The sequence below is a fragment of the Eleutherodactylus coqui genome, chromosome 6 (assembly GCF_035609145.1).
Source record: "Eleutherodactylus coqui strain aEleCoq1 chromosome 6, aEleCoq1.hap1, whole genome shotgun sequence".
Lineage (NCBI taxonomy): Eukaryota > Metazoa > Chordata > Amphibia > Anura > Eleutherodactylidae > Eleutherodactylus > Eleutherodactylus coqui.
Genome location: NC_089842.1, coordinates 20,989,900 through 21,002,546, shown reverse-complemented (window position 1 = coordinate 21,002,546; position 12,647 = coordinate 20,989,900). Strand labels below are relative to the sequence as shown.

At 42.3% G+C, this 12,647-nt stretch overlaps 1 protein-coding gene across 1 annotated transcript in view; it reads right to left on the bottom strand.

Moving 5' to 3' along the window:
* LOC136631929 (IgGFc-binding protein-like) overlaps positions 1-8,984 on the bottom strand; it is a 72,062-nt gene extending 63,078 nt beyond the window's left edge. Inside the window, exon 1 of the mRNA XM_066606422.1 lies at positions 8,915-8,984. The gene's annotated coding sequence lies outside the window, so the exon portion shown is untranslated. The remainder of the gene's footprint in view (positions 1-8,914) is intronic.
* Positions 8,985-12,647: the final 3,663 nt, after the last annotated feature.

Genomic DNA, 12,647 nt, shown 5'->3' with positions numbered 1-12,647 from the left:
GAATACCTCCTGTGTGGGGGATGGAACTATAGAGGGATTCCACGTCAAGAGTAACGAGAAGAGTCTCTGGGTCAACGGTAATTCCCTCCAGCATTTTTAGAACATCAGTGGTATCTTGTACATGGGATCTTAGTGAAGTGACAAATGGCCTCAGGATTTTGTCTATATAGACACTTAAATTTTGTGTAAGATTATTGACCCCAGATACTATCGGTCTTCCACGCAGGGGGTCAAGCCCCTTGTGTATCTTAGGAAGGGCGTAAAATGTAGCAACCGTCGGATGTACTGGGTATATAAATTCCCATTCTTTTTGGTTGATGCATTTCGCTTCAAGGGCCTTTTGTAGAAGGTTTCTGAGTTCCATCTGATACCGTAAGGTGGGGTCAGAGGGTAGTATCTTGTATGTCGATGTATCTTTTAATATTTGATGACACATTGATACATAATTTTCCCTGTTCATAATTACCACATTGCCTCCCTTATCCGCTGATTTTATGACTAGGCGGGTATTAGTTTTTAGTTTTTGTAGTGCCACACTCTCCTTTTGTGATAAGTTCGATTGTACTTTACGAGCTTTAATTGATTTTAGATCTTCTGTCACTAATCTTTCAAAAATGTCCAGTTCTGGACAGGAAAAAGATGGAGGATTCTTAGTACTGGATGGCTTCAGATCAGTAAATGGTCCATCTCCCATCGGTCTCATGTTTTCATCCTCAAGTTGCTGCAATAGGTCTAGTCCTGGAAGATCGGATACTTCCAGTCCAAGTTCCCTTGCACGTTCGCGGTTTTTAGTCTTAAAGAATTTGCGCCATCTTAGTTTACGTGTGAAGAGGGAGATGTCCTTCGCCCACACGAACGCATCAAATTTGGTCGTGGGGACGAAGGACAGCCCCCTCTCCAACACTTGTTTCTCCTCGCCTGATAGGTTATAATCAGACAAATTTATTACTTGTAGTTTATCTGTAGATGTGTGTACAGTTGGTTTCGGATGTGCAGAGGCCCTGTCTGCGTTTGAATTAGAATAGCCCCTTACATATGCACACATGTTTGAATTTAGTATTCCCTTCTTCCCCGTAGGAAGTATTGTGTGATGGGCTGCTCTAAAAAACCTTCAGCTTGTGTTCTTCTACCGCGACCCCTTTGTTGCGGAGGATTACGTGGCCGTCTGGGAGGTTTAGGGGCTCTCCTCGGTCTATTTCTCTCACTATCAGAATGTTCAATTTCAGAGGAGCTGACGTCTGTCTCAGAACGTGTATCTCTCTCCAAGTAGACTTTATTGGTCTTAAAGTCTTGGAGATCCCTGTTAAATTGTATATGTTTACATTCCTTTATTTGTGATGTCAATTTTTCAATATTGTTCTGTAAAGCCTTTTCCTTTGCTGCAAAATCTGCATCAGAGGCAAAGGTTTTGGCTTTTTCTAACAGATCATTGAGTTTCCAATTCTCGCAACACAGTCACCATGTCCTGGAATTTCTATCATTTGTTTTGACCCACAATTATTTTCTGTTCGATACGAAGTACTTCCACCAGCTCAGGGGGACGGCGATGGGGACTTCGTGTGCCCCATCATACGCCAATCTCTACCTGGGCTGGTGGGAGGAAAAGTTTGTTTATACCAACAGCGAGTGGTCGGATAAGATCATATTATGGCTACGCTTTATAGATGATATCTTGATCCTGTGGGGGGGCACCGAAACATCTCTCCAAAGTTTCATAAACACACTGAATACCAACGACTTAAACTTGAAACTGACAGCTGAGATCAACACGAAATCGGTAGCCTTTTTAGACTTATGGCTATCTAAAAAAGAGGATGGAACTATCTCCTCTACCCTCCACCGGAAGCAAACAGCGACAAATAGCCTCTTAAAATGGGATAGCCATCATCCATTTGCCCTGAAACGCGGTATCCCAAAAGGACAGTTCCTGAGGGTCAGACGTAACTGTTCTGATGACCACGAGTTCGAACAGAAAAGTCTGGGTCTAAGAAAACGATTCTATGATAGAGACTACCCATGTAATATCGTTGAAAGTGCATATGAACATGCTAAACAACAAACGAGAAGGGATCTCCTTGTTCATAAAAAAAGAGAAGATATCCCAGTATCAAGGATAATTGGAACCTTTGATACTGGTACGTATGAAGTGAGACAAATACTCCAACATTATTGGAGTATAATTAAAAACGATCCAGATCTCACAGAAACCCTGCCATCTGATCCTCTGATCACATTCCGGAGAGGACATAATATCAGGGATCACTTAGTGAAGAGCCATCTGACAGCGGAATCGAATGAGAATTGGCTGAGCAGCCAAAAACCGACTGGGACGTTCCCCTGTCATAACTGTGTAGCTTGCACATTTATCCTTAAAAGTAACACTTTCACGAGTGCAAGCACTGGCAAGACCTATCAAAATCGAGGTTTTATAAACTGTAGAACACGGAACATCATCTATATGGCTTCCTGCCCGTGCCCCAGGAACTACGTCGGAAAAACTATCCAAGAATTCCGGCGTCGTATCCTGGGGCACGTGGGCAACATTTGCCGTGGCGAATCGACCCCGCTTGCAGATCACTTTCGTGACGTTCATAATGGCGAAGTAAAAGATCTAAAATTTCAAGGCATTGAGCTGTTGCGAACCAATGCTAGACGGGGGAATATTGATAAAAAACTCCTTCAAAAAGAGGCCAGCTGGATCTTCAGATTAAATACGGTTAGACCAGATGGTCTAAATGCAGTTCTAAATTTCAACTGTTTTCTATAAGCTCTGATTACCTTATTCTCCAAAAATATGACGGTCCACCGAGGACTTATAAATTGACATTTTGGCATTGTCCAATGGTATTATCCATAGTTATTTATTTACCAGGCACCTATATCTGCGACTTCTGACACATTTTTTTTTTTAAAAATTCTGTATCCATGTAATTCAATTGGATTTACACCTGACTGAACTATCTGTTGAGTGACTGTAGTGAGGACTAAGACAGGGTTAACACTTATATAACTATGAAGCATCACTGTCCCTTACTTCCACACGTTTTAGTTACCTTATCAATAACACTACTAACTTCGCCCCTGCATACACGTCTCCTCGTATCAATATCCTATGTTAATTATTTTTACACATCTACTATATGTATAAACTTACTCTGAGCGGTGATGGAACTAGCGATTGTCTATCAATCGTTCACTTACATCTATCGCTCCTCCCATGGCTATGAGGCACGTCACAGTCATACAGCGCTACCCAATTGCTAGGGTCAGCGGCAATGACGTGGTCACACAGCACGTGATGCGTTTCAGCTTGGAGCGCGGAAGTGTTTACACCACAGCACCATCCGCATACAGGACTCCAGCTGACATAACGTAGTCACGTAGCGTGCGATGCGTTCCATTTTGGAACGCTGAAACCACATCAACCACGTCTGACCACGCCCACGATGACGCGGCACACTATACACGTCACCACGCTGTGCCTTGGGGCGCTTCACTAACGTGATGACGCAGTGATACATCGCGCCGAGCGTTCCAGCGTGGAACGCGGAAGTAACAGTACCAACGGCGCCGTTATCGATCGACGAGCGCTGGTAGCGATCAGCTGTGGCGATTTTGTAGCTCCGCACAATGGAAGCCAGCCTTGGGTATAGGGATGCTGTATAGGGGGGGCGATACTGGTAGCAAACTGGGCAAGGTATATCAATGTGTAAGGGACCGCCTCCCGATGACCCGGATAGGCCATTTAATCTTTACCCCTCCCACCTAGAGGAGGAGTTACTCCTTTAAAACCCCTGTCATTAGCCTCAACACTTCATAGCCGGCCGCTCACCATCAGAGCCGCAGGCACTATCTCTTGCTCTCCTCACTCTGACCACACACCCGAGCCCCATCTGACTGTGGATGGGACTACCTCTAGGGGTGTTGTTGTCTCCTTATTCAGGTTTTCTCTGTATATGCTCTGTCGGGATTTAACCCTGGAAGTTGCCATTTGGGTATATCCTTTCCATCCTTTTAAGCCTTACAGAGCAACCACTGAGTGATATATGGAGTACTTACTCCGGCTGTTTAGAGACTGACATACAGCCATATCACTACTAGATCAGTGTAATTGGGGTATTACCCCCCCTTTTTTCTAAACATTACAGAGCTACTATAGAGTGATAAATGGAGCATCTGCTCCGGCTGTCCAAGGATTGACATACAGCCTTATCACTGATATCTTAGGCGCTAAGAATTAACCTGTAGGGGATTTGCTTACGCAACCTCGTACAGGCTTAATGGCAGATTTGAGCACTTAGCCAAAATATACCCTCTTAAAGCAGACTCACAATAGAGATTGTTTACACGGACACAATCTCTTGTGTAGTAACTGCCACATATTAAGGGCTACTTGGCTCCAACCTATCTCACTAATGACTGATCTTTCAATAGTACCGACAGCTATATTCTAACACCAGTCGGTCTGACAGTCAATGTGGATACGCGATTTAGCGCCTAGTGAGAGCACGAGAAACAATCTACAACCGTATTTCACGGTATTTTTCAATTAAGGAACGGGTGGTTAAACTATAAATCCACCAAAAAAACTTTCTACTTAGATACTGGTTTCTTCACCTACCCTGGTGTTGATTGGTCTACAGTTCTTCACCTACCTTGGCGCTGACTGGTCCACAGCAAAAAGGACTATATATGAATTGACGGTATACGTACCTTTCGCTCCTGAGGAACTATCCAAAAAATCGGATAGGGAAACACGTCGAGCCTACTTTTGAGCATGAACATATTCTCTTAACAGTATTACATGGCATGACAGCAAGCTGTGAGCTTGTAGACTCCTACTTGCCGCATGCCGGGCCAATTTTGGCCTCATACTGGTAGATTTAATACTACCAAGGTACAAAGAGCTTGTTTCCGCGGGTTTTGGTTAACATCTAAAAACACTATAACCAGACCCAGAAAACAATAACTCTATTTACGAACAATTATTGTGGTATCATTGGGGATTCATTATATGATTATATAGGTGTCCTGGCAGCAATTATCTAAGGGTTTATACACACTCTGTCTGAATACATCCCAGCACGATTCATATATCTAGACTTGACGTGCTCTACACCATCTACCCTTGGACAAAACTTGTCTGTGCTAATACCTATGGACTATTCCTATATAGACTATAAGGGATGAATATACTTACCTCTATGTACTATTGAGGTGTCGAATTCCCCATCTAACTCCGAACCAGGGTACTCTCTTTTGTTTTTTTTTCCCTGTTCCGTCTTGATTTGTGTGTTGTTTTTTGTCAGTGTAAACCAATGTCTTTTAAATAATTTAATAAACGTTATTAATTTTTATCTATATCTGTGAAGGGTTTCAAAAATTACATATAGATTCTCATACCACTGTGACTTCTTGGAAAATCATACTGCAGTGTTTGCCAAAAACTACTGCTTTCAATGGAACTGGCAGCAGCGCCCATCCCATTGAAAGCAATGGGATAGCATGCTGTGGCAGAGGATTCCTTCTTCCTCGCGGTCCCCGAGGTATTCTCCATATCGTTTCTATGGGGCTAGCACTGCTGCCGCTGGCCCCATTGAGAAGACTGGTGATATCCCGGCGTCATCCCGTTTTTTTTCTCACACTGCGAGGCGAGTGTTTCACATGTTCTCGCAGCGCAATGGAGAAAAAAACGCCAGTGGGTGTTCGCCCTTAGTCTGTCCTGCTAGTGGTGGGGGCAGTTCTCCTAGCACTCTGTGATTATCCTGCTGCTGTTAGGTGCTCCGCCCCAATCAGCTGCTGGGGCGGGAGCTCTGACAGCATTTAACTTCCTCAGTTGCTTCCTGACACTGCCAGTGTTTGACTAGGCTTCCTGTCACTCACCAGCATTACTCTGCATTCCTGTTTGACAGTGTATTTGACCTTGGCTTTTCCCCTGACCTGACTCCGTCTCCCCCTGCCTGTTCTGCGTGTTTCGGACTGACTTTTAGTGCTTGACCTTTGGCTTGCTCCTGGACTGCTTTGCTGTTTTCCCTTTCTGCTGCGCTCTGGTTGTTTTGTTTGTCTGTCTATTCTTTCTCTGTTTCCAGGGATTGTGGTTTTCCCCATCATTTTCCCTAGCCAGTGTAGGGACCATCGTCCAGTTGCCGTACTGAGGCTTAGCCCAGGGGGACAAGTAGGCAGGGAAAGGGGTTTTGGGCTACGTTGCAGGGACCCCCAACTTCTGCTTTCCCTGGTATCCTGACAATTTGCTGATGATATGTTACCATTTATATCCTGCCCCTTGGTCTCCCTTCCAAACATCTATAGCATATTAGATAAGTTCAGTGCAGTCTCTGGTCTCAGAGTCAACGATGCTAAATCCCTGGCTCTAAATTAAAAAAATTCCCCCTCAAACTCTTAAAACTAAATTATGATTTCAGCTGGGTAGACAAACACCTTTCGTATTTAGGGATTTACCTTACCGATTTCTTTGAGACACTTTTTCAAGCTGATTATCCCCCATTGATAAAGCAGTTAGAACAAGACCTCATGTAATCGTTCACACAAAATTTCTCATGGCTACGTAGAATCCATTCAATTAAAATGACTTGGTTACCTAAGATATTATACTTATTCTGAGCCCTACCAGTCCCGATTCCCTCTGTAACTTTGAAACACCTTCAAACCAAGATGCTTTTTTTATCTGGATGAACAAAACTAGACGCATCCAACAAGCCTTCCTATATGCGCCCCGAAATGAGAGTGGCTTGGGAGTTCCCAATCTCCAAAAATATTTTCACATGGCCCACTTGGCACAGTTATCGTTTCTATTTTCCAGAGTCCATAAACCCTCCTGGGTTGATATTGAATCCCTGGCAGTGTCCCCCATTCCCCCATGCCGATTGAATAAACCCTTTGGTGTGACGCAAAGAAAAGGCCTGCAGTAATGTGCCCGGCTCTCTCCGTCTCACTCGAAATGTGGGATAGAATGGCCAAAAGATTTGAATTAATATCAAAACACCTCCCGATGACAAACCTATTCAGTAACCCCACATTCCCCCCAAGCCAGGATATTACTAACTTTAAGTGGTGGATTGCAAAAGGTATTACACGGATCGCAGACGTAGTTCAAAAAATTTTGGAACAATTTAGTAAAGTCTCCAATCTCAAAGACACCGAAAATGCAAATTTTCCTGCACTGCTTAAATCGAACCATGGGGAAATCGACCATTTATCTAAACTTAGTCTGTCATGCTACGGTAGAATTATGTCATATAAGATGAAAATTCTTCCAAGATACTGTATTATTTCAGAGCTCTACCAATTCAAATCTCTAACTGTTCTTTACATAGCTTCCAGAAACAATTTTACATGGAATGGGAAAAGACCACGTTTGGCCCTGCCAATTTGAGCATTGCACCGCAGATGTGGGGGGAGCTGATGTCCCTAATTTAAAAATGTACTATAGGGCGACCATTTTGAATCAAACCAAGAGTTTGACAAATAATGAGAATATCCTGGACTGGATAGGTATAGAAGGGCTCCCTATCTCATATATTCTGGTTCTGTCCCAAATTAAAACTATTCTGGGGAGAAATCCTTAAAGTTCTTCAGGGTGTTCTAGGATGTGGTGTCCCAAAAAGATGCCAAGTCAATATTACTTTTATTAGGCTCGGAGAGTTTCCCTCTGTGTACTAGGTACTTGCTTTGCCACTCCTTAATGACAGCAAAGACGATAATTGCTAAGCAATGGAGGGAAATTCTCCCACCTGATATAGGGGAGTTTCTGTATCGTATGGCAGAATAATGTATGTCTGAAAGGCGGTTGGCAATTCGCAATAATTCTGTGAAACAATATGGTGAAGTATGGGACAAATGGAAAAAGAGTACATTAATACCTACTAGATGGAAGTACAATGCCTCGTTGGTTTTAGTTTATGTTTTATTAAAATGCAAATAATATGAGAAAGTGTCTAAATAATAGAATGTTTTTTTTATGTATGGATATAATAAGGGAAAGAATTGTTTTGTGGGTGACATTTTCTATGGATATGTTATGGTAAAACTGATGAATATCTGTGTTTATATGCGATGTCATTCCCTCTTCACAAATCTGTCTGAATACTTTGATATTGTAATGTATATTCATGTCTACAAAAAACTTTAATAAAAATCTAATGTGGAAAAAAATGGCCTAAAACCGGCCTGAAATTCAGCATCAAAATCCACAGTTGGACCTGCAGATTTTGATATGGAATTCCTCAGCCGTGGATCTGGCTGCATCCTGCGGTGTAATTCTGTCCCCTATGAAAGGTCCCTTAAGGAACACAAAAAAAAAGTAAAAACATCACATATATCAGTAATAAATTAGGTTCTCTGCATGTGCAGAACACAGTAATCTTCAAACTACATTATAGTTAAACTGATAACAGAAAGCAAAAACATTAATTTAGTGCAGTCCCATGTAAAAAACGCCTATTATATCACTGTGAACTAGTCAGCTCTTTCTGCTACTTTTTCTGACCATAGCAAGAAAGCAATCACCTGATCGCAGGCTCCGAATGGTGGGTCCCCAATGGTCACCTATCAGTCAGTCATCAATAGCTATAATAGGTCTACTGCTAACAGAAAGCAAAGACATTAAGCCTTCCAAATTCAGACTTAGCAGAGAGAAATATGTCACTGAACAGTTCCTCTTATGCATGACATATGCAGTCCCATGTAAAGCTGTGGATTATATCATCATAAATTGGGCTATATAACAATCAGGGTTCAGCTCTGCTGCATCAGTCAATCTCATCTCTGCTTCATCTGTACAATGAAGCCCAGCAATGTACGTCCAGCACACACATACACACAGCACATGTGATAACATACCTGCAGGCTGCTCTGGATATGGTGGCTGCACACGGCCAGCCCCTTATATACTGACCTGGGAGGGCAGAACCCAATAGTTGAGAAGCTGCATTTTTGAAGAACAGGTGTAGCCGGGCACTTCGACCTTACAGTACCTCACTGAGAATGGTACACAAGGGCGGGGTGGGGTGTCAAAGAGATTTATGTAGAAGAAATAGATGAAAAAAAAAGCAAAATATTAGGAAAGAACATACTAAAGAAATATTTAAAAATAAGATTTGATTGGCGGATGACGCCAGTGCTGAAAACAACTTTTAGGAGGAAACAAAGTTCTCTCATTATAGGTGAGTAAGGCGGAGGCACGAGGCACAGGGGCATAAATAGCTCCTAAAAATAAAAAAAGGAGGTGGAAATAAGAGCCACTGGCAACCTGTGGGGCTGACGACCACTGATAGTCTCCATTTAAGTGCCTACTATAGAGTGGCATCTCATTTCAATCATTCTGTGTCTCTAAATTGTATATACATCGGATCAACCCATTGAAACACTGTGTAGAGATAAAAGGTGTATACCATACTTGCCAACTCTCCCGGAACGTGTAGAAGGACCTCAGAAAAAAGGGAGACCTCCAACACTCCTGGGAGAGTAGTAGTGAATGGAAGTGGAGGGGCCGGGGATCATTCCAGCCCGCCTGCCTCCATTTACAATAAACAGGCAGTTGTCCATAAGTGATGCTGCCTGTTTACTTGGGCCGTTCAGTTTTATGCACGCAGAAACTGAACGATGAAGGAGAAGCCAACAAATTCTCATTCATTGCTTAGTCGGGGCGTGCATTTACACTGAAAGCGATAGTCCAGATTTCCACTGGATGCAGGATTGGAAATGATTTACCAGCCTGTGTGAAAAGCCCTAAGTCTCCCAGGCAGATGGTAAGTAGAGGGATGCAAAGAGGACAGTCATCATCCAGCAGATTTAAATATTTTACAAAGTGCCTGAATGCTGTAAAATAATAAAACCTAAACTTTTACTGATCTCTTTCACTCCCCCTGTCACTCTACTCACCTTCCCCCAGTCTCCGCTCACTTCTGGGAAAGGTAGTCACATGGCCTCTAAGCACATGACGGCTGTGGCCAATCTCTGGTCTTAGTTTACAAATTTTAAAATTTTGATCGCAGGGGTCCCGCTGCTAAGACCCCAAGCAATTGCTAGAACAAAGCATAGGAAGTGCTCAGTTGAGTGCTAGCTCTACTCTGCAAGGCTCCAAAATGACAGTAAGGGCTTAAACAGACAAACAAAGATGCACTGATTGAAATGGCTAATTAGTTTCAGATGTGTTCTTTTCCCAGCGCAATTATGCAGTTTTCTACGCATCTCCTTGCATATTGCGCTTGCATTTGCGCACCCTCCATTGACTTCTAGGGGAGCATTTGGTGCGCAAATAGGCAGAAAAATAAAGAATGTTCTATATTTTTGGGGGGTGGGGGGCAGCCGAAATGCATGTGCAAAATACGAAAATGTTAACGAACTCATCCCAAGATTGATTAACAAGGAGCAATCGGGATGGTTAGAGGTAGAGAGGGCAACGATAACTCAACACGCATCTTTCATGCAATAAGATTTTCTAAAAACCAAAATATTCCATTAATTTTGCTAGGAATTGTAGTGGAAACAACATTTGATGGAGTGGATATGACTTTCCTCCATGCAGTACTTAACAAATTTAATTTGCCTACTAATTCAAGCAATATTCTCCTTATATTCTAACCCACATGCGAAAATCAAAGTCAATGACACACTCTCGCCTCCATTCTCTATCACAATCGGCACACGCCAAGGGTGCCCGCTATCTCCCACACTTTTTATTCTCTCCCTGGAAATATTACTCCAATTAGTGAAACAGGACAGTGACATTCAGTGGGCTTATACTCAATGACTATATGGATCTCTGTCTAACTTCAAGGTGAGTTCACACAAATCAACCATGCCTAATATATCACTGCCCCTAGAGGCCACTAAAAATATTCAACCATGGACTAGTTATCAATGGGCTGACTCTCACATTGAATACTTAGGGGTGAAGATAACAAAAAATGTAGACAATCTATATGACAAAAATGTTGCACCCCTACTAAAAGAAATAACTTCTGCTGATACACATATGACTTGCCAGTACTTTCCTGGTTTGGGCGAAAAAATCTACTACAAATATATATTGTACCAAAGATTTTCCACAAGTTACAAATGTTCCTAATATATCTACCAAACTCGTTCTTCAACTATATAAATTTAACTTTTTCTAGATTCATTTGGAAGCGACCCCACATAGCTTATGGTCAGCAAAGGGAACTTGGTGGGATAAATCTACCAGATGTGTTTCAATATTATAAGACAATCCAACTTGGTAGATGGCTGGAACTAGCAAAACCCTCTAAAAATCACATTATGAGAAGTCTAGCTGAAGCCTGCTATGGAATAAACCTCGAGAGACTTGTGGTGTTCAACACAAAAAAAATCTATAAAAACGCATCCTTTAACCCCCTGTTAAGAGGGACATGCGAGATCTGGGACTTTCTCCGAGGTGAGAAAGCTCCCCACCCATCACCTACAACCCCCTTAAATTTAATACCTGATATACTGGAAATATCTCCCTATGTGGTTCAGAGTGTTAAGGCAGCCGTAATGCAGTTTTAAGCTCTCGATCATGAGCTGAAGCAACCTGAAGCATGGTTCAGGTAGCCAGCTTAAGGTTGACTCAGCCTTCCATCCTTCTGAGGTCGGTAAAATGACTACTCAGTTTGCTGGGGGGTAAAGATTACTAGGAAAAAGCAATGGCAAACCACCCCGCAAAAAACAGTCTGCCAAGAAAACATTGCGATGTGACGTCACACTAAGAGTCAGTCATGACTCAGTGCTTGCACCAGGGGACTTTAGCTTTTACCTATACTGGGAATAAATCTGGATATTCCCAAAACAAACGTGGCAACTATTTAAAGCAGATCTATGGAGCCACCGCACATCTAAGCCTACTCAATTAATAGAAGGTCTGCTGACTCAAGCAGCATGCCCTCCCCTACATTCTTTACAGTTGACCAACTTATCTAAAACCTTAAATAAGTTATACAAAACCTTTCCCTCAACTTGCCTATTAACTGAACTGAAACATATTACTCTAGCTCATTACCATACCAACAGGAAAATCTAATTTCTTAAATGGAAACTTTTTACCTCTCAGTACATCTCAAAACCAGCTTATATACTACCGTATCTTGGGAAAGAGAACTGAAATCTACCCTTGCCAACTCACAAGATCATTCAAGATGCGTTAGACTACCAGAAAACCACTACAAATGAATGACCAGATCGTACAGATTACCCGAATTACTCTTTGCATACAAGCTTTCTAACTCCAACCAATGCTGGCATTGTTACAATCATGTAAGCTCCTTAGCACATATCTGGTGGTCCTGTCCAGTTATTCAGCCTTTCTGGGAGATTCCATCTGGCAGCATTCCAACAAGATGGAAAAAAATTATACACAACATAACTAACAGTTCCTTTAGACTCTCTTCAGGATGTGTGATCTTGCCCAAATTCTCTACAGATTATAAACCTTCTGAGTACAACCTCATCAAACATATGAACTCTGCAGCTAAATCCCTGATTCCTTTCATGTGACTACAACCCTCAGCACCAACACTTACTCTATGGGAGGCAAAAGTAAATGAGATGCACAGACTTGAGGAACTCACAAGTTGGGCTGATAGATCCCATAATAGATTTAGGGATATTTGGAATCCCTGGATTGGAAT